The sequence below is a fragment of the Pteronotus mesoamericanus genome, unplaced genomic scaffold, assembly GCF_021234165.1.
Source record: "Pteronotus mesoamericanus isolate MK-2021 breed Mesoamerican mustached bat unplaced genomic scaffold, CSHL_Meso_final scaffold_232, whole genome shotgun sequence".
Taxonomy (NCBI): domain Eukaryota; kingdom Metazoa; phylum Chordata; class Mammalia; order Chiroptera; family Mormoopidae; genus Pteronotus; species Pteronotus mesoamericanus.
Genome location: NW_026555311.1, coordinates 25508217 through 25531493, shown reverse-complemented (window position 1 = coordinate 25531493; position 23277 = coordinate 25508217). Strand labels below are relative to the sequence as shown.

The 23277-nt window shown below is 36.4% G+C and overlaps 1 protein-coding gene across 1 annotated transcript in view; it reads left to right on the top strand.

Moving 5' to 3' along the window:
* Positions 1–6771: 6771 nt before the first annotated feature.
* Positions 6772–23277, top strand: part of PTPN13 (protein tyrosine phosphatase non-receptor type 13) — a 198351-nt gene continuing 181845 nt past the window's right edge. Inside the window, exon 1 of the mRNA XM_054591769.1 lies at positions 6772–6861. The gene's annotated coding sequence lies outside the window, so the exon portion shown is untranslated. The remainder of the gene's footprint in view (positions 6862–23277) is intronic.

The following is a 23277-nucleotide window of genomic DNA, read 5'->3' as shown; positions in this document are numbered from 1 at the left end:
TATTGCCACAAATTGTCATGGGCAAGAAAATTGGAATATATTACATAAATACAGAAGTGTTCTAAATTCATAGTATCTCACACATGTCCTCTAATTCTAGGTTTACTCTAATAAAAACCGAAACAGAACATTGTAGCTTTTACATTTAGGAAGAGTTTAGGTGAAAAAGACAACATAGAAATCTCAACAGTAGATTTATATTCAGACATGCCTTAGCGCAGCATGGAAAGGTTGGCTAATAAATGCATATGGTAGGTTTTTTGTAAAAACAAAATAGTTAAGCTACACATGTATAATTTTTTATAGTTCTTTACAGTAACTTTTTAGATGAGCTGAAGAACTACTCATCCTAACACCTTCAACTCTCTAAGACATATTTCCGCTCTTCGTGTCATTATAAAAAGCATTTTTTCCATTTAAATGAATATCATCAGTCTGGCTTTGGCCTGAAATTGATAATCAGTTTCTGTAGATAAGACCATTTTCCTCCTAAGTTTTCTATTAGACATTATAGAAGAAAATGCAAAAATCAAGACACTCAGCTTTTAAGAAATTTTTCATGAAGTGATGCTTTGTTTTATTTAATACTCCAACTTCACTTAAAGCCTTTAATGATCAACTTTCTTGCATAGCACCCAGCTCAGTGTGAAATCACCCTTTTTAAAAGTGAACATTAACTAGAAAGCTTGACTTCTGATTTGGCCTCCATTTCTGAGAACACTTTAAAAAGTCAAGATTAGCAGGCATGAACCCTAAGGCAAGTCCCTGTAGGTCAGATTTAGATGACTGCATATTCATATTAAATTACTCTGTGTATGTTCAAACATGGCTAAGTTTCAAACAACAGAGGGGTTATGCTTATTTGCCATACTCCCTTCATCCAAATTGAATAGGCGGTTACATAACTTGCCAGGACAAGCAGTAGAAATGAGTCAGACAGAACCAGCCCAAGTAAAAATTGTGAATTAGGCAGTTTGACTTCAGTGCCACACCCCTTTAGTACTACATACACTTCCCTGATCCTCTCCCTTGGTATCATCGCCCTGAGGGTCAACCTCATACTGCATACCTTGCCCCCCCAAATTCCTCTCTCTTCCTGTTTTTCTTCCACTCACACAGAAACTAGCTTCCCCTCTCTCCTCTTTCCCCGGTCATGAATTAAAATTTACCTCTCCAGTATCTTTCGCCCTCAGGGTTTAAAGTGACAACTACCTAATCTGATAAACCTATCTACACTAATATTCAAAGAGGGAAAGCTGAAAGGTAAACTGAATTTAAACCTGACTTTCTACAGTTAACACCTTTGGAGTTTAACTCATTAGTAACTAAAAGAGACAATTTCTTGTTTAATTTTATTTATTGATTTTAGGAGGAGAGAGAGGAAGGGAGAGAGAGAGAGAGAGAGAGAGAGAGAGCCTAGAAGTGAGAATTTCCAGCAGAAGCATTCAGGAGAAATATTTTTATTCAGGTAGAGCGATTAAGCACCTGGCAAATAAAATAAGAAGTGATAAATGCTTTTAGTCTAATAGGCTGCCAGCCCTATTCAGTGTAACTAAAAAGCCCTGGTCCATTTGGGGTCAGCAGAGAAAAATTAGAAAAGAGCTAAGAATCTTTGGTTGGCAAAGAAAGTGAAAGTTTACAGGAGCACCACAATTAAAATTTTCTGACTTAACCTTTCATAGCACTAGCTAGCCTTGGTACCTAATAAATATTTTTTAAAAGTTTCTCTTCAGACTAAAAGGAATTATTTGAAAAAAAAAGTTTCTCGGTAAGTCTAAAACACTATTTCGAATCTGTACAACTATAGTTGCTGGTGCTTGATTTTTAAAAATAATGCTTTAAATTTATACATAGTTTTCATTTACATATTTTGTTTAATCCTGTTGAATACTGAAAGAACATTGCTGGCTATTATCAGCTATTCTTATTTCCTTCACTTTATAACTGAGCAAAACGATGCACAAAGGGGTTAAGTGGCTTGCTAAGATTTGCACTTGGGTATTCTGAGTGCGGATGCTGTGTGTACTCTTTCATTGTTCCGAGCTACCAGGCTGCCTCCCAATATTTAGAGTTATCAGTGCCATTGCTGTCATGTAACTCTACATCCCAGGGGAATTCTCACATTTTGAAGAGACTACTACCAAAAGAAAATAACCTGTTTATTCAATAGACCTGAGGGTAATTGTAGTCCTATCTGGTTTCCATCGCAGCATTTCCCCCCCGCCTAGCTAATTCTTGGTTCACTTGGAAGTGTTAGCACTGCCTCACAAAGTCTTCCTTAAGCACTGTCAGAGTTTGTGCTCCAATTACCTGCTCATGTTTTTGTGGATTACTTATCTGGCTTCTGCTCTCACCTGGGCAAAGTTCCCATCATAGTTCTTACTCTGTTAGCAAGAAAGGATAACATGTTTCTGGGCTTAAAGGGGGAAAACACTAACATAGTTGGTACAAGCCAAATACAAATATTTCCCCTTGAGATGAACACAAGAAGCCAGCTGGGAAAACATTGCTATTTACAGATTAAATTAAAGAAAGCCCAGAATTCATTTCAGCCTTTGAGGTAAAAGTGGTATTTTTAAATCATTGACATTTAAAGAACACAATCTTAACATTTTGGAGAGATATAAAACCCTTTCTGAATTTATTGAAACATATAGGTGATCTCCCTAGAAAAATGTATAATCACACATACTTGAAATATAGTTTCAAGGGGTCCATTATTGGGTGATCCATGGGTTCCACATAAAATATTACTGACTTAGATTGTGTTGCAAGTGTGGTACCTAAGTGATGAACATTCTGAGGTCCATGGGCCACTTGGGAACCCAGTTAAATCTGTGTTATTGTCAGCTATCTACTTTCTTTATTATTAGTAGTAAAAACCTATGTTTACTTTTTATAATAAAAGTAACACATGCTTGTTATAAAGATTCCAAATAAAAAAATTTCAGAAATGCACTGTGTCCCATAATTCTGTTCCTCACAGAAACCATTGTTAACAGTATGAATATTGTCATATGCAGATATTTGAACTTTTGAACAGAAATCAGATCATACTGTACTGCAAAGTGGTTTTGTCACTAGATAGCATACATGAATAGATCATAGTTTATGTAATCATTTCACTATTATGGACATCTATTTTTTTGAAATATTATAATTGCCAGCAATATTGCAATGAATATTCTTTATTTTTTTAAGATTTTAATTTATTTTTAAAGGGAGAGAAAGAGAGGGAGAAAAAGAAAGAGAGAAACATCAATGTGTGGTTGCCTCTCAAGTGCCCCCAACAGGGGACCTAGCCTGCAACCCAAGCATGTGCCTGGACTGGGAATGGAACCAGTGACTCTGGTTCGCAGGCTAGTGCTCAATCCACTGAGCCACACCAGCCAGAGCTGCAATGGATATTCTTGATCACATCTCTGCGCACATGTGTAAATATTTCTTTAAGATAGATTTCTAAAATGGACTCAGTTAAGTGATATAAACATTATGAATTATGAAAGACATTGCAATTGCACTCCCAAAACAAACAAGCTAAACTATAATCCTACCAAAAATCATGAGTCATTACATACTTCACATGTTTTCACCAACAGCACATAAGTCTTTAAAAATATTTTTCCAATTTGATAGTTATATACAATAGTTCATTTTTGTTTTAATTTTAATTTATACACTTGTTTGACTTTCAATTATTTATTGGTTTTCTGAATTTCTTTTTTGTAAATTTCTGATTGTTTTTATTACTATATAGAAGCATTATATTTTATGTGGTAAAATTTACAATTTTTTTAAGGTTTTGGAGGACAACTGGGTAGCTGTTGCAACCAACAAAATAAGTTCCAGATGAATCAAAGGATAAAGTATGAAAACTAAAGGCATAAAAGTTCTAGAAGAAAACATGGGAGAATATTTTTGGTAATGGAAATAAAATGGTTTGAAAGCATACAAAAATATACTCATAATAGGAATAAAAATTACACTGGTAATGAGATAGCATTGTTCCTATAAAATTGGAAAAGGCTAATTGGCATATCATTTGCAGTATAGTTCTGGGTTCTATTTGTTAATATTGTATTTTAATTTTATATCATATCTAGAAGGAGATTAACCTGTAGGTTTCTCTTTTGTGTACTCTTTATCAGGTTTTGGTATCATAGTCATTTCTTTAAAAACCAGCCTTTCAACTCATGCAAAACAGAAGGATTACTGGTGAAAAAACCTTGAGGGCAAACACTTGAAATCTTAAAGCAAAAAAAAATTTTAAAAAAAGAAAAGAAAAGAAAAAGTGCTTGCAACACTCTTTGTCTACTTCTGTGAAAATTTCCAACACCATACTCTTTACTTTCTTCCTGACATGAATTTATAAGCTATTCTAAGTTTTATGAACACTGCTTTTCTTTCCAATAAATACATGAACTTTCAGTGACAGAGGCAGATGTTCCATGAAGGTTTTAACTCTCACAAACCTATCTCACCCTCTCTACCTTAGCAGCTTGATACCTGAACCAGAACGTTTAAAAACTCCTATATCAGAAAATGGGAAAAGAACTCCAAACCTTCACTTCTGTCTCCAGTTCAGGTAGGTGGGTCTTCTCACTGTTACTTCCACCACTCTTCCTGCTACTGCTCTCTGGTTTTCTGTTCTTTCCTTCGACTGTCTTTCCTCATCTTTGATTCATTTATCCCATTACCTACCCTTCACAACCCAGTTTAAATTTCCTTCCTCCATAATCTAACTAATCTAGCCCATTCCACATACCACAGACTTCCATTTGTTAACATACTTAAAGGTCGGCTGTACATACTAGCCATAATTATTTTCAGACTGTTTTAAGAGTGCTAGTTTTTTTTCCTTAGGCTTTGTGGTTAGCTCCTTGAGGGCAGGTAACTTATCTTAAAATTCTGCTGGGCATTTCCCATTGTGTTTAAGCATTGTGAGTATACACATCCAGTGAATACTTGCAAGGCATATTTGACTGAAGACATTCATCACAGTTATTCATTTAATAAATAAGAGAATGAAATTAAAGTGCTTGCCAAAGGTAGATCGTTGTTATTAATTCCTTCATTCATCATAATGTACAGCAGCCTCACCTGCTAGGGTACCTAGGATTGCAGCTTTAACTTTGTCCCTGACCTCTCCATTTTGGAGCCAACAATGAGTTTAGATTTATCAAGGACCCAACACCAGGCACCCAAGACTAAATTAACCCCAAGTCCCCTTCCCAGAGTGGACCAGGTTACCTTGTCTCTCTGAGAATAAACCCAAACTATTGAAACTCAAATGAGAAGATATCCTTTGCTCATAAATGCAGCAAGACTTCGTTAAATAGCTGAAACCCAAATCTTTTAGCTTGCAGGAGGGGGACGCTAGGGCACACCTTTGCTAAATTGTAATGTGTAGTCCTACATAGAAAAATGGATCTTCTTGGGGAAGGGTCAAATCAAGGAACATGTATACAGGACCCATGGACAAAGCCAAAGTGGGAAAGGATTGAGGGTGGAGAGGGGCGAGGCAAGGGAAAGTGGTGGAGGGAAAATGGAGACAAATACATTTGAACAATAAAGAAAAGAAAAATAAAAATGGATGTCCGTTATTTTATTAGATTATGTTAAATACTTTACTTAAATTTTTAAACTTTAAGATTGTTTCAGTTCCATAGGAAAAATAACTGGACAAGAACTTACATACTTTTTTCAAAAATATGAGAATTTCAGTTTTCCAGAGGGCATTTGGAGTTGACAAAGTGCTGTCACCACACCTTTTAAGATTACAACAGTAGGAAAACTTACAGAACTGTTTTCTGTTTTCGTTGACCCCGCCATTTCCAAGTTGCTATATTTCTGCAGGGAGCGGGCACAGCCTTGCTCTTTAGCCTCACCCCTTCAAAGCCCAATCCGCCTAGTGAGAATTTGGAAACAAGGCTCGAGGCAAGAGAGGGCAAGGGGGGAGGGGTTCTTTAGACTGATAGGGGAAGAGAATCAGTTAGGCATGTTTCACTCTCTCTCATTTCCCAGGGCCTTAAAGTTCTGCTTCTAAATTTGGAAGTGGGGTTGGGGGGCGAGTTGCTATATCCTCAACTTGGCCTAAAATTGAAGTCCACAAGGCACGGTCTAAGAACTTTGCCAGGAGGCCAACAACCTGAACTTCTGACTACTCCGAAGATCCCGAAAGCCAGGCCGAATGCACCGGTTGTCATAGGAACCAGAGCGCAGGTCTCCCCGGCGACCTCGTCCCTAGGGAGGGGGCGGGGCTTGAGGCCAGTGGGCGAATCAGGCCGAGGGGTTGGAGATCTGCTGTCCTTCAGGAGCCGGGGAAAGGCTGAGTGACAGAGACGGGGGCGGGGCCGGCGCTCCGTCTGAGGTGGAGCCGGAGTTGTGCCAGTCGCTCCTCCGGCGGCGCGGCGAGGTTGACACGCTATGATCACGGACCCTAGAGACCGTCGTGCTGACGAGCAGCCCGCTCCCCAGCCTGCCTCAGCCACCTCGGCAGCACTCGGAGCCGGCTTCAGGAGTTGAGCCGTTCCGCGCCAGAGGGGTTTGGCGAAGCCCTTGGAGGCGCACTGAACACAGAAGGGCGGAGAGGCTGCGCGAGCGTTCCAGGGTCAGGCGGTCGGCCGGGGTCGCCGCTGGAGGGGCGTTTCCGAGGCGTGGTGGAGGAGGAGATGCTGCTCCTCTTCTCCCCCTCCCCAGGCTCCTTCTCCAGCTCCTTCGGCCCACGCCCGCAGCCGCTTGGGGGAGAAGAGGTGGTGGCTCTCGGCGCCCGCGGTGGCTGCCGGCGGCCCGCCCCGACGCCGCGTCCCCGCAGCCCTCGCGCCGCGCTCCAGTAGCAGGACCCGGTCTCTGGACGAGCGGGTAAGGACGTGCGCGGCCCTGGGCTGTGGACTGGGTGTGCAGACGTGCAAAGCAAAGTGCACCGTGCTCGCCCTCTTCCTCCTCTCTGTGCTTTTGCTCCAGCCTCTAAAACCAACTCCTCTGTTGTCCTTGTGGAAGAAACTTTTCTTTGGTTTTCGTGGTGGGGTGTTTTTGTATGTTACAGTGGGGATAGGAGAAAGATGAGATGAAGTTTCATTTTGAAGTATGTAGATCCACCTTTTCCGCGGAAGAAAGCCAGATTCTGGGGAATGAAACCCCAGAGGGCGAGTAAGAGATCGTGGGGTAATAGGAAGTGACATTGTCCCATCATGGTAGTGCAGCTCTGCTCTGTGCGTGCTAAGGAAGGGCTTCCGAGTCTGTTTCTAATTTTTGTAAATGATTGTGGACATGGTGTGGCGAGAGGCCGCCCAAAGGAATGTGTATATGTAAGGGCTCGGGGAAGAGGGGGTGTGGTGGTGAGGACGGGGGGCAGTGGGGGCAGAGGGAGAGACACTGCTTGATGCAAGCTCTTTTATTGCTTCTCTTCTTGCGCGAGTTAACCACCTCCCCTCCCCCGCCCCCGCCGCTCTCTGCTTGATTTTGTGGTACGGAAAGCTGGAAAGTTAAAGTTTGGTAAAGTCAAAGTTCTTACGAAGTTTAATTTCCTTCTGCTGTGAATTTACTGGAGGAGGGGAAATGGTCAAAAAAAAAAATGTTACCACTGAAATAGACTTACACAGCAAGCAATGAAGGTTTCATTGGCCTTAAGCACATATATGATCGACACCTCCACACACTTCCAGCTAATCTCTAAGACAGCCTTGTGTCATTTTCGTTTAATTGCATCTTTGAAACAACAAACGCGGTGACTTCATAGGGAGCTGCCCAGAGCTGAGTTTACCTCTCAGAAAATGGGGCAATCGGGTTTGTTTTCAAGGCGGGGACCTAAACAAGATGTAGGACACCTGATCTCTGGCTGAAGGGTGCTGGTAACTAATTAGAACGATTTTAAAATTTATATCTACAGAGTTTACTAAAGGACACGGGGAAAAAAAAACACGTCGCTATATTATGAAACAAGCGTTGATATTTTCCCCAACTCTTGATGACTGGGTTCCCAGGGTCCAAGTGAAAACTTGCTTCATGCTCATTGGTTGCTGGTGGTACTCCTGTGATACAAATTATTTCTAGTTTTAATATCATTATCATTTCAAAATTAAATGCATGCATATATTGATTCAGTAAATTCATACAGAGGCAAATTGAATGCTTTATCATTCAGTTCTAGATTTATTATACTTTTTCATAGTAACATTGTGTTTTAACTTTGATGTAGAGGTTTTGTGGGAGTGGGCGGGGGAGAGGGTAGGATGGAAGCTGGCATTAAAAACAAAAATAACTAGGGTTAGTTATTAAGAAAATGGACTAATTCATAGTCTTTCACTTTTACAATTGGGGAATTGTGACTTTACCATTATGTAAGATTGTCTTTAACTTTTTTTTTTAAATTTATTGATTTTAAAAAGAGGCTGGGGAGAGAGAGAGTCTGACAGACATAGATTTGTTGTTCCACCTGTTTATGCATTCAGTGGTTCTTGCATGTGCTATAACCGGAGATCAAACCCACAACCTTAGCCCACAACCTTGGCATATGGGGAGGAAGCTCTAAGCAACTGAGCTGCACAGCCAGGGCCTGGTAGGATTGTTTTTTGAATTACATTTGTCCCACCGAAATTTTTACTTGCATGTAAAAGCTACTTATGTTTTGAAGGGTGATTACCAGCATTCAGAAATATTTATAAATAGCCTTTCATTTCACAAGTAACACACATACACAAACCATTAAAATCAGTGTCAATTTAAAGGATAGATTCTGATACTGTTGTAGGAATCAAAATTTGTAAATGCTTACATTATATTTTTCTGTAGGCATGCCTCAAATGCAGGAAGTTAATTTGAGAATTGCCTAATCATTTGTCTTGTTTTAAAGATTGATAAGTGTCAATCTTTAAAGGAATAGAAGTTATGTGTTCTTTATTAAGAAAAACAGGTTGAATCTTTGCTTTGTTTCATTTCCAATAGGTTAAGGATGGGATGCGAGAGCATTGTAGTTTCTCCTATATCAATTGAATATATATTTTCCCAGTTCATCTCATTGCCCAGCTTCAAACATATTGCAGAAAAAAGACTTGGGGGTAAGCTGCCACTGCTTCTTCTGCATTTTTGACAGTTTGTAATTTTTAAATAAACTACAAAACAGTTTTTGTGGTATAATTGTAATTAATCATTTGAAATTGACAAGAAACACTACCATACTCCAAGTCAGTGCCTTTAAGAGTTACTTCTGTCAACATATTTTTGTTTTGGCATGTCCTTTATGCTATTTTTTTAGAATAATTCATTGAAAGTATTCTGTTTGGACTCTGATGTAACCAAGTATGACTCATTTAACTTAGTGTCACTTGACAAGGTAGGGGCCTGGAAAGGAGAAAAGTCGTTGGGCCCCAGGAAGTAAGGATTAGTGCTGATGGCAAAAGGTGAGGGTCCATTGCTCTGGGTTTCCCAATTTTTCTCTGAGAAACTTCCTCTTTTAATTTGAAAATTAAGATGGACTGAACAACTCAGGAACTGGATTTTCAAAAGATAGCTTTTAATGAGTAAAGTAATATAGGACTTTAAATGGTCTCAGATAAAGAAGTTTCATACTCAATGTAAGAAATGAGTCTTATACCAGCAAAGAAATATCTTTTCCTGCATACTGCATGTATGCCTAATAAACAGTTTCCTATTTTATATCTAGTTGAGTGGCTGCATGTTAGAATCCCTTGAGTAGCTTGAAATATCTTCATGCCCAGGACTCAACCTAGACCAATGAAACCAGAACTTCTGGCATGGGGTGTGGGGAGGGTGAGTCCCATGTCCATATATTTGGAAGCTCCCTAAGAAATTAAACATGGAACCAGCTTGTGAAACAATGTTCTGGTCTTCTCTAGAGAGTCAGTATAGAAAACTTGATTTCCACAAACGCAACAACATTTTTATATTGTTAGTATTCTCTATATAAATCACAAGTTTTTTTAAAAAAATGAACTTGTATCTCAGAACCATCTATGTATATGCCCATCTACAGGACTTTTTAAAATTTGAATCAGAATTTAAGATACAAACATTTTCCTCCAGTTCCTTGGACCACACTGTCAAATGTAGTAGTCCTAGCCACAAGTGACTAAATTTAAATTAGTGATATAATATGTTCCCTATTCCCACTATCCCTATTTTAAATGCTCAATAGCCACTTGTGGCTGGTAGCTACTGTATTAGTTATCATCAAAGAAAATTCTGTATTACCTACAGGTATAAACATTTGTATTATAATTTCTCATCATCTGAAGTGGAATAGAGGTAGTCATTTCCTTCAGATTTATAATTTAAAAATATATATTTTTGATAGTTTTTTAAGTAAGGGAAATACATTTTTGATCTTTACATGACCTCTTTCCTTAGTATGTGGCACCTAGTTGTCAGATTTTCCTATTTAAATTTCACTGAGAGGAGAAACTTTAGTGTCTTTCTGTTTATTTTTTATATTAGAATGCTCTGAATCTAACCAGTGGCTTAAAATTGCCCTTGCGTATTACAGCAGTTCCTGGTCTGGAAACAGAGAAAGTCATCATTTAACTTAAGTGATGGAATTTGATTCAAGGTTTTTCTGTCTGCTTCTGCTTCTTCTTCTTCTTCTTCTTCTTCTCCTTCTTCTTCTTCTTCTTTCTTCTTTCTTCTTTCTTCTTCTTTTTAACAAATCGAGACTCTTAGTTGGGATATGATATGACTGATTTTTTTCAACAGAAAATCATCTCATTAGTTTTAACATGAGCATGCAGATGCACAAGGGACTTTATTTTTTCCCATTCAACAAATACAAGGTTTCTGAACAATTTGAGATGGTTGGAAAGGAACAATATGTCATAAATTTTAATGATGTTTGCCACTTGTTAACTACTGATACACAGTTTAGAAGAAACTGTACCACCTAGGTCATCTCATCTGTAACAACTCCTTAATATGTGTTAAAAAGAAATCAGTTTGCTCTGTTGATTTAGTGTGTTCTGATTAGAAATGGAAAGAAATTGTTTTCAGTTAAGTATTCTTTATTTTTTTTCCTTATCGGTAGATGGTACATTTCTTTTTACATACATGTATGCTTTTTTATCTGTTCACATAAGACAAATCTAGAATGTTGTGGGGTTTGTTTTTTTTTAGGATGTCCCATTGTGGGGGTGGGGAGGTTGAGAGGAGAGTATAAGGGGGCATAAACAGTAAAGAAAAAAATACAATAAAAAAAATAAAAATAGCCCTGGCTGGCGTGGCTCAGTGGGTTGAGCATCATCAGCCTGCAAACCAAAAGGTCTCTGGTTCAATTACCAGTTAGGGCACATGCCTGGGTTGTGGGCCGGGTCCCCAGTTGGGGGCACGTGAGAGGCAACTGTCCATGTTTCTCTCACACATCCATGTATCTCTCACATTCTTTCTCCCTCCCTTCCCCTTTTTCTAAAAAATAAATAAAATCTTTTTTTTTTTAAAGAAACATTCTTGTTGAATAACTTCAATTAAGGTTAGAATGATTTTATAACCTGAGAATTTGGTAAAAACATCAAAGTTGGTGGGTTTTTGGAAGAAAATGTAGCCTGGAAATTTTTTAAAATAAGGGAACTCTTTAGAGAACTTTCTTTTCTCTTAGCACTGCTTATGCATCACTTAAGCATTTTTTCTAGAAAAGTGTAATTTTAAAAATTAACATTTAAATTATTAAAGAATGATTAATTGTTTTAGGTCTTAATGTAGTCAGATATCTGTCTCTTCTGGAAAATATAATTCAGTTTTTGAAGTGAAAAGAAATAATTAGTATTTTGGAGCAGGAATTTCCCTTACTGTAAGGTTCTGAATGATAGATTCATTTCCTCTTCATTGTCTTTCATATTCTTGATTTGTGCTGAGATGTAATTTTGTGGAATTATTTGAACATATCATTAATTAAACTCATTCTTTACACAATCTGTTTTAATTTTATTCTGATGCTACCTTCTATACTTAGTTTAAAGAATGAGCTTGAGGCAATGATTCAAATGTAACACGTCTCAATTTTCTATGTGCTGTGTGAAAATGTACCAAAGCTAAAATGTATCCTTATAGCTGCACTTTAAAACTGGACTAGCCAGTTTGTTAAAACAAAACAAAAACCTAATAATTAAAAAAATAACAAATATAATAGAAACTTTTGTTCAGGAACATTCAATTATCAAATCAAAGTTAGATAAAACTGTTATTGTAAATACAAACCATTTGGTTGAGTTCAATCAGATCTTTGAAATTCTGGCACTGCTTTGGGGTATATGGTAATGAGTAACAAATAGGATATAGTACCCTGCAATACTGTTACTTCAGTTACAATTCAAGTAGATATATCCTCCAATATTAATAGTTATTTATTTTTTTAAAGATTTTATTTATTTACTTTTAAAGAGAGGGGAAGGGAGGGAGAAAGAAGAGGAGAGAAACAGTAATGTGTGAGAGAGACATTGATTGGTTGTTGCCCCCCTCCTGCCCGTAGCTGGGGACCTGGCCCACAACGCTGGCATGTGCTCTGACTAGGAATCAAACCAGCGACCTTTTGGTGCACAGACCTGCGTGGAAGCCACTGAGCCACACCAGCCAGGGTGGTTATATAATTCTTAATAGTTAGAATTTAAAAATCTAGACTATGTCATTCTCTATTATTAAATGTTAATGGGAATTTCCTTCAGATTTTATTTTTTAATTTTTGTTTACTTATTTAAAAATTATTTTTTTAATTTTTAAAAATTGATTTTAGAGAGAGGAAGGGATTGAGGGAGAGAGTGGGAGAGGGAGACAGTTGTTTTTCCACTTATTTATGCACTCATTAGTTGACTCTTATATGTGCCCTGATGGGGGATGGACCCGAACCTTGGCTTATTAGGACGATGCTCTAACAAGCTGAGCTACTTGGCGAGGGTTGCCTTCAACTTTTAAATAAAAGAAAATATTGTAATGTGGTCACATAATATATCATACTCATTGTGTAACTAAAGACCAAACTGAGCTGTTTCTAGAAATTTCATTGGAGTCTTTCTTGATGTTTGTTAGTACACCAAGAGTTCTAACTACAAAGGGATTTTAAGATTGTATTGTGATACTAAGATTTAATTGAAAATTTGTCCTTCTACCTACAGGGATACTAATGAATCACTTTTGGTGAGCCAAACCAATTAGTTTACTGTTTTTTAGTAGCAGTAATGAATCTGGACTAATCTGATGCCCACATCTGATGCCCAGCTCCCTTTTTAATTGTTCTGTGTTCTGTAAATATACAGTGAATTCATATATTCTTCCAGGCACTTTACTAGGCACTGGTGATTCACAGGAAGGACACATTTCCAAGACAGCAGATATGGAATAGTCTGGCCACATAGCTTTAATCACCTGAGTTCATGCCAAGTACATTGATCCATTGACAGAATATATTGACACAAAACAGCTGTGAACAGAAAATTAAATAACATGTAAACTTGCTTTGTAAAACTGTACAAACACATGGATAACTATCTGAATATGAATGATTTGTTTTCAGACATAGCTGTCTATGCTGTGTTGACCACTCCTGTTTGATTCAGAGAGACAGTACAGCACGGTATTTAGAGCATAGACTCTGGAGCCAGGCTGCCTGGGTTTTGATTTCTGACTCTGATTTACCAACTTTCTGACCTTGCGCAAGTTTCCTAAACTCATTGTGCTTTAGTTTTTTAATCTGCAAAATGAGGATAATGACCAGGCTTCTTTTATGTGATTGTTTTAAGGATCAAATGAGTTAATAGATATAAAGCACTTAGAGTAGTACCTGGTACATACCAAGCATTTCATAAATATTAGCTATAATATTTTTGGTGTATATTTGATTTATGCCATTTTTAAAAACACTGAATAAAGGTGATATATGAACTAAAATGTGTTTTTTTATTTTAAACTTGTGGCCCTACTTTGTTCCTTGGGCTACATGTTTCTTGTACTCATTACTTGGGCTTTTTGATATATGTAATATGTGCCTGATTTACACTCATTTCATGGAACTTGTGAAAATAAATGTCCTCTTCAAACTGCTCATTTTAAGAACAGTACATCTTCTGTTTTGGGGGTTACTTTTAGAGCATATGGCGTGTGGTTTTGAATATCTTTCTAGAGGCACACCTGTTCTTTCAGTGGGTTTGAGCCAATTAAATAATGTATTTACTCATGTTTTAGAAAGGTGAGTGGTAAGGAGTATTTGAATTAAAATGAAAAATGACCCTGGCAGTTGTGGCTCAGTGGATTGAGTGCCATCCTGCGAACCAAAGGGTCACTGATTTGATGCCCAGTCAGGGCACATGCCTGGGTTGCAGGCCAGGTCCCCAGCAGGAGGTGTGTGTGAGAGGCAACCACGCATTAATGTTTCTCTCCCTCTCTTTCTTCCTCCCTTCCCCTCTCTAAAAATAAATAAATTAAAAAAATTTTTTTTAAATGAAAAATGATTATAAAGTAAAAGGATTTTTTTTTTAATTTTTATATATTTATTTATTTTTAGAGAGAGGGGAAGGGAGGGGGAAAGAGGATGAGAAACATCTATTGGTTGCCTCTCATGCACCCTCAACCAGGGACTTGGCCCTCAACCTAGGTATGTGCCCTGACTGGGAATAGAACAAGAGACCTTTGATTTTGGAGGAAGATGCCCAAAACACTGAGCCACACCAGTGAGGGCAAAAGGAGTGATTTTTAAAATATGGCTTTAAACATAATTAGAAAGTACAGTCCCAGAAATATTTTTAATAATAATATGTTCAAAGACATGGATATGTATCTTCCCAAAGTGGGTATTTTGAAAGGTGGTAAACACTCTCAGACTTAGAAATTCTAGTATATATTTATATGTGCATGTTCACAGTTTCACAGACAACAGTTATTTAATATTTGTGAATCTTAGTTGCAAGGCCTCTGGGAGTAAGTGTTGTGTAGCATAACCTAAAATTGTTTAGAAATCATTTGTGGCACATTTCCCAAGAGATGCTATGGACACTTTAGAACCTATAGTATGTTAATATACCTTGTGAACTTCCAAGATGATTTCATATATATAATTTTTCATTTATTTGACAATTTACTTACAGAATTCATAGCATATTTTTTAACATCTCTCATAACAGGAGCACTGATTTGGGAAATGCTGCTTGAGATATTCCTTGTGTGTGCCCTACCCAAGACCATTGCAATGATTTGTTCTGCTTCTTGCAGTTACAAATTACATTGGGTTGCTAATACAAGACACCTAGCATAACAATGCTAGGTAGGTATTTATTTTTCCTCTAACATATCATAAAGTCCAGGCATAATACCCTAGAGCTGGTTTGGCAATTTCAGGATATGGCAGTGAACCCAGACATCTTTTAGCTTTCTTCTCCACCTCCTCAGTGCATGGCTTTCATCCTCAAGACGGCCTCATGGTCACAAAAGGGCTCCTAGAGTTCTATTCAAAATGTCCTTTCAGGAAGACAGAATATGGAAGAAGTTGGGAAAAATGGCAGAAAGGGCATGACATGTCTTCCAGCTGAGTCAGATGCTTGTGAAGAATTTTCTTGAGAGCCTTTCCCAGTGACTTTGGTTTATATTGGCTACCTCTACATTCAAGGGAAACTGGGAATTGTAGGCTTTTCCTGGGCATTTGGCTGTCCCAAAAGTAACTGGAGAAAGTAGGTATTGGGGATCCAATTTTTTTCTCTCTAGACTTCCTAATATCTAATCTCCATTTGTTTCCTGTTTGGTAGAATTTGGTTGTAAGACACATAGTTGGGCGGTTTGATGTTACTGACTTCCCACTTGATATCTAATACATAAATGATGCTGATTGAAGTGTCTTGACCTAAAGCATATTTAAGAAACTGGATTCACTTTCTGTGCATTGTTTGATACTTAATTCCTTGAAATAATATAGCTCATGTATACAATTTCAAAAATCTTTATTCAATCTACCATTAAAATATTGAGTTATTGTTAACCTTTAACAGGAAAAATGTTGATGTATTTATATCCATTCTTAAATGTTACATTTGTGAAAACTAAATCTAGGTAGTGTCATGACTTGTTTGTTTACTCTTCAACATAAAATAGGAAGCATAATGTAGTAGAAATAACACAGATTTTGAATTTAGACAGTGTTTGGTTTGTGCTTTACCTCTTTTAGTTATTCTGGGTAAGTAATTTAATCTCTCTCTGTAATACCTGTCATACAGTTTTGTGACCTGTATTCCTGAATTACTACACATGTAAAATGATTGGGCGCAGCCCACTGATTGTTTATAATAATTCTTTACCTTTCATTTATTTCTTCAGGTGCATATATTAGGGGAAATATTAACCTAAGAAATATGATTAATAATACTGAGAAAACAGCATGGCTTAGCTTAGCTCTAGCCAATGTATTACTAGCTTCTTTAATATACATTATTTTGATTAGGTCACTGACTATGCTTGTATTAGATTGTTATACTGTATATGTAATATCTTTTTAGACAAGGTAAGTACATATGGGCCACTTTAAGACTAAAATGGTTGAAATTTTAAAAGAAATAAAATGGATAAATCTACCCATGTCCTCTTCAATATGTGGAAAAAAATACAGAAATTGGTAGAAAAAATATCCATAGGATTGTTTGACTATAGTTAACAGCAATTATTAGAAATGTTTTATAAGTAATAGAAATTTATTTTTGTTTTGAATCTTTTGTTTCTTGTCTAAACTAATTATACAGCTTACAGTATTTGACTAACTACTATTCCATGTTCACATCTGTTTTCTGTATTTTGAGAAATACTGAATAAAAGAAAAATACTTTTTAATAGAACACTTTATTTTTTTTAAAGATTTTACTTATTTACTTTCAGAGAGAGGAGAAGGGAGGGAGAAAGACGGGGGAAATAAACATCAATTGGTTGCCCCTTGTTCACCCCAAAATGGAAAAGGTTGTCCTGACAGGGAAGCGAACCGGCAACCTTTTGCTTTGTAGGCCAGTACTCAATCCACTGAGCCACACCAGGTAGGGCTCTAAAACATTATTAATCTAGGTTAAAAAAAAATAAGAAAGATAGGAAACCATTATATATTACAAAACAATGAGTAAGTGCAATAAAACTTTTAAGGAAGAAAGTGTAGCTTGATTTAGGATTCACTTGGACAATAGAGCTTGAGCTGTCTTGAAGACATTATTAGATGTTGGAAACTAGCAGTGTATCATAGAATAGAATTAAAGATGAGTGAGTAAAGATGGTATATGAAGGTGAGAAAAGTAGGGAGGCAGAGACTAAAGAGTAGAAAGGAAAGTATGTTAGGAGAGTCTCTCAAGGTATATGGGACCAATAGTGCTAGATGCCACGCCAAAGAAAGATGACTAAAGTACAGAACAGTGTGATCCGTTGAATGTTATTGCCATCAAAAGAACCACTTAACTGCACTGACAAAGAGAGGAAAAGCAAGGACATTAAATTGGAGGATGCTATTTGGTGGCAAAATAGATGAGATTTCATAGGTCAGAAAAAATTTTTTAGATTCTATGAGAGTAAGAGATTTAAAATGCCAGAAAGAGTGAAAAAGAGTAATTTCCTTTTATGAAGCTCTGTCTGGATATAAAGCAATGAGCTCTAGGTAGGGCTGTTAGGTTTAGTCATGAGAAAGCAACATTTTTCATAAGACTGAAGGGAAGTCTACACATATAGATAAGGGCTTATTGATGAGTAGAAATGAAAATAAGGTTCTGTAAAAGAATTTACACTTAATGCTGCTGTTATCTTCAGAACCCACTGTTGGAGGAGGCAAGATTACCTGCTTTTAAGTATGATTTGGGTAGTGGTGAAGAATTGGAAGTTTGAGGAGCAAGGTAAAAATTAGAAATCATCACTGTTGGGAAAGTATTGGGAGACTGATAAAGGATTTATAGGTCTTACCCATTTGAAGTTGAATAATTTGAATATTGATGGCCTAAATCCACATCTGCAGAAAATAAGAGTAAGGTATAGAGACTATTGCCTATGGCCATACCACCGTGAACACGCCCGATCTTGTCTGATCTCGGAAGCTAAGCGGAATCAGGCCGGTTAGTACTTGGATGGGAGGTATAGGGATTATTGCCTTCTGGGATGGTCACATAATATATGGGCTCTCCAGTAAGGAGGAAACCTTGCTGAAGCAGGGAGAATTAGATGAAGTGGAAAGTGATTTTATTCAGCACTTTCTGAAATTGTTCAATAAGCCAGCTATTGATTGAGTCAAAGATATTTATCATTTGCTGCTATCTGCCATGCCACTTTGGTAGAACAAGCTGACAAAGGATCCTGACTCTAAGTAAAGTGTGTTTGGTGTTTGTTCAACTGAAAATGCTCATGGATTAGTTACTGCTTGGTTGACTTAACTGGGGTTGAGGATTGTTTTTAAAATGAGCTAACTAAGCTATAAATTCAGGAAAAGTGTTTAATAAAAATCTCATCCTGTAGTTTAATATTCTGTTATAGTAGTGGGGTACTTTTTTTGCCACCAGTGTGACTTTGCTGTTAACCTAATTTATTCCACTATGATTTAAAATTTAGAGTTAATTGGGAATGTTTTCTACAAATTGCTTTGGCTAAATAAGAATTTTCTATCCCCTTCTTAGATGTTAGTATCATACTTGGCAGATACAAAGTTTTGAAAGGACCCCCATCCTTCCATTTTTAATTCACATAAGGGTTTTATTTGCTATAACTAATGTGATGTAAGTACAATTCAAACATATATATTATTTTACCAACTCAGGACTTTTTCTTTTTTTAATTCCTGACGTAGCATATTATAAAACTTCTTGGCTGTCTACAAATAATGGTGGATTGCCTAAAGTCACCTACTTGATTGTTAACTAACAGCAAAATTCAGTGTAGGCCTCTAAAAGTAGTGAAAGGATGAACCGCCATTGCCTTAATTAATAAAGTACACAGAATGCTGACTGGTGTATTTTTCTTTTCTGCTAGTTTTTATATACCACGTACTTCTTACCACATACTTCTAAGCAAAAGAAAAAAAAATCCAGAAGAAATAATGTTATACTAGCTTATAAATTACTCCTAGTTCACTTAGACACATGCTTTTATATATACTTGACCTATTAATCATGTGAAAAAGACTAAATCAAGAATTTCTTATTTTGTTTCAAGAGAAACTGTTTCAATGGTGTTATATAAGTAGCAAAATTTATGTTTATGCTTCCTTTAAAACTGTTATTTAATTTAAAAAGTTATTTAACTCCTCTTTTACAACCCTAATGAGAAGCATTGTATTTTCATATCTGTGTATTTTAACAAGTAGCTTCTTAGAATGAACAGTATATTAGAAGCTATGAGGCAGCAGTTTACAAATATGCATTTGTGCCATCATAATCTGTAGATTAAGCTAATAATTTATACCTTAGCCACACATATAGTATATGTTTATATCTTTCAAACCACCTAAATGAACATTGAAAATGGCTACAATGAAGGGGACTATTTGTGTATTTACCATGTACTAGGCACTATTTTAAGAACTTGACACGTAGGATATTATTTATCTTTAAAACAATCCTGTGAGATAGATGCTATTATTCTTATTACAGACGACTGAACTGAGGCTTAGAGAGGCTTCATGAGTTACCGTTATCACACAGCTAGTTGGTGGTAGAGGAGGGGTTTTGAATCCATGTCTGTCTGACTTCAAAGTCAGTTATCTTAACCATAGCTTCTCATGTGAATAGTATCTTTTTAAAAAGAGTAGTATTGCTCTGGCTGGTGTGGCTCAGTGGATTGAGCACCGGCCTGAGAACCAAGAGATCACCAGTTCAATTCCCAGCCAGGGGACATGCCTGGGTTGCAAGCCAGGGCCCTGGTTAGGGGCCTGCGAGAGACTGCCAGTCGATGTGCCTCTCACACCAATGTTTCTCTCTCTCTTTCTCCCTCCCTTCCTCTCTAAAAAGTAAATAATTAAAATTTTAACCAAAAAAACCCACAAACCAAACAGTATCAAGGAGGAGCAAAATATTACAGTTTACATAGCAAATATGTAAGAGATCTCCACAGGCTGTGCTGGAATCTAAATTTTTGAAATTGTCATGAGCCCTTAAAACAATTGTTCTTGCAAAGATGTAGTGTATTTTCAGCCCTCTCCCCCAAGGTCTCCCTCTATTAAACTGTGGTCTTCATAGCATCAAGTTACAATAAACTGTTGAGTAAAGATAATAAAGTGTCCTTTTGAAAAAATCTTCTAAAAAATGTTTAAATGCTCATCACAGCATTATTTGTAATGGTATAAAATTGGGAACAACATAAATAGCTTACAGAAAAGGAGTGGCCTAAGTATCCCTCCAGTGGAATGCTGTGATCATCAAAAATTAGATTGATGAGCAGATTGTTATAAAACAGATATATATTAAATAGAAAAAAGATAAAACAGTAAATAAAGCATGATTATATTCACAATTTTTGTTTTGCTTTGTTTTTTGTGAAAACTTTGATTTCAAAAAAGACAAAAAAAATCCAAAAACCCCAAAATGGTGATATATAAAGGAAAAACCAACCTATTTTAGGAATAGAAGGATTAGACTGTGAATGATTCATGGCATATAGCATCTGCTGAGTTGAGAAACAAAATTATGGTATTTTGCCGCAAGATTTTTTTAAATATGGAAGTGCCTTAACAATGATAGTGCATCAAATTATCTTGGCAACACCTCAGACAAACTAGAAGTTGTACTTGAGCCTAGGTTACTGCTTTGCTGGATGATTTAGTAATAATTGTAATGATAATATACACTCATAAAATGTACTGTTTAATGTAGCAAAAAACTGAATTTCCCCAAACATCTTTAAGGTAGGTACCACTGATATCTCCATTTTTACAGATAAGGAAACTGAGGTAGAGTTGGACTAATTTGCCCAAATAAAATAGATATGTAGTTAAGTAGTTAAGTGGGAGAACCAACATTTTGAATCTAATTATGCTATCTTGATCCCATAGCCTGTATACTTAATCACTACACACTAATATTTTAATTTTAAAAATTATCTATAACTTTTAATTCAGGGTTAGAAGAAATGATCATTAAGAATAGTTTATGTTCCAACTCTCTATTTCATTTTTAGTGCATTAAAAAGTATCCTTTGGTTTGATTGACAGCTATTACTTACAGAGCCCCAGACTGTTGGTAACTGCTAACAGAGTTTCTTCTTTCAGTCAAGGCTTTCAGTAGGCTTAGGTGCTTTATATGTGGTGGTATAAAAAGTGTCTGCAAGGGGAACTACAGAAGTTTCTAAATTTTAGTTTATCATACGGTTTTAAAAATTCATTCACAATATAATTGGTTGACATTTGCTCTTATTTGGGGAAGTGGAATTTGTATCTTAGAGTTCTTTGAGACGTAAAATTGAAATCACTATTAACCATTTCCCTTAACTGTCTTTAGTACCTTTTTTTTCACTTAAAAGAATCATATTCTCATGCAGCTGGTTTAGATGATGGTGAAGTTCTTTTATTAAGTAACAGTTTTGTTGTCCTCTGACGGGGATGAGTTGTGCATACTTTAATTATTAAGCAAGTAAAGTTTCTTTTCTTTTTAAAAACATTTATTTATTGATTTTTTTAAGGAGATGGACATACAGAGTTGGGGATGTGTGCGTGTGTGTAGAGAAGAGAGAGAGAGAATGAGAGAGAGATAGAGAGAGAGAGAGATCAATTTGTTGTTCCACTTATCCATTCATTGGTTGGCTCTTATATGTGCCTGGGAATTGAACCTGCAACCTTAGTGTATCTGGACTATGCTTGAACCAACTCAACTACCCTGTTTTTTTTAATTTTTAAGTACTTATTTTTTTAAGAATAGGCAAAACATTGTGCAAGATTAAAAGTACAAAGACTGAAACATCATCTTTCTATTTCTACTTCCAGTTCCTCTCCCTGAGGTACTCTTCTGTAGCCTTCATTTTTAGTAACATTACCAAAGCCAAGAGGAAACATTTATGAATACTATGCTAAGCTGATGTGGAATTTTACATGTCCTCTATCAAAAAAGTATGTAAAAAAGTTCTTTGCTTTTGGAAAGAAAATATATGTATACAAAGTCTTTTTTTAAATATATTGAAATACATCTTCATGTTTCTGATTTTTTTCCCCTTCAGATCACCTCATTAGACATTTCTCATAGTTTTGACCTGTTAATCTACATTCTTTTATTAGCTGTTAAAAATCTGTTAGTTATAAATGTAAACTGGCTGTCTTCATACTGCTTTGTTTGTGAAGCTGAAAATTTTCTTTTAACTGAGGTTGGCAAATATTGGGTATAACTGAAGTGGGATCATTTTACTCATGAAATGTATATTTAGATCTATTTCAAATATTCTATTTTATAGAGCACTGGGGTGCAAAGAAACCCCGATATATAGAAATTTTTCATATATATAAATATGGTATGTAGCAATTTTTAAAAACATGCTTGCTATTTTAATTTTCATGGCTTAAGGATGAGTGCTGAAGACTATATACAGAGTTACGCTTATTATGTACCTAAAGTTCAGATTTTTTTTCCCCTGCTTAAATAGAGTGTGTTGGGATGAAAAGTGTGCATAATTTTCTAATAACTTTATTTTAACTCTTTCTAGGTATGCTTCCTTTTATGTGTATCTTTTGAAATGTAGTCAAAAGGTAGGGTACATTGTGGTGTCCAAAGTGAGTTATGTCCAAAGTACCCATGAATTTGTTAAAAATAAACATTTTGAGACACTGCCTAGACCCCCAGGAATCTATAGTTTTCCTACAATTAGTAGACAATAAGTGCTCTTTTCAATGCATCTTTGAAGAAATCCCATCTTCCCTTTAAAAAATAATAGATGTTTCGTTCATGATTTTATACATTTGTTCTGTAAGTTTAAAAATCAAAGTTAATTTGTTGGGATATTATTATATGTACCCTTGACAGGTATCACTAGCCTAAAAATACCTTTAGGGCCAAGAAGGGCCAGGGATAGTTGAGGAGGAGGAAAACACTAATGAATGATAGACACTGTAGTTAACTAAAGGGCTCAGATTCTGCTACCCAACTGAGCACTGTTATATCTCCTTTTTCTTTAAGGCTTTTACATTAAATCCCTCTAATTGTGAAATCTAATTTATAAATATTAGCCACAAGTTTACGCTTTTGTAAAATATGGTGCGGGCCATCACTTTATAGGCCAAATACAATATGACTGCAGGCCAAATAAAGCCTGAGGGCACTAGTGTGCAAGCTAAGCCCTAGATTGTCTTAACCACCTTCCTCTTGCATGAAC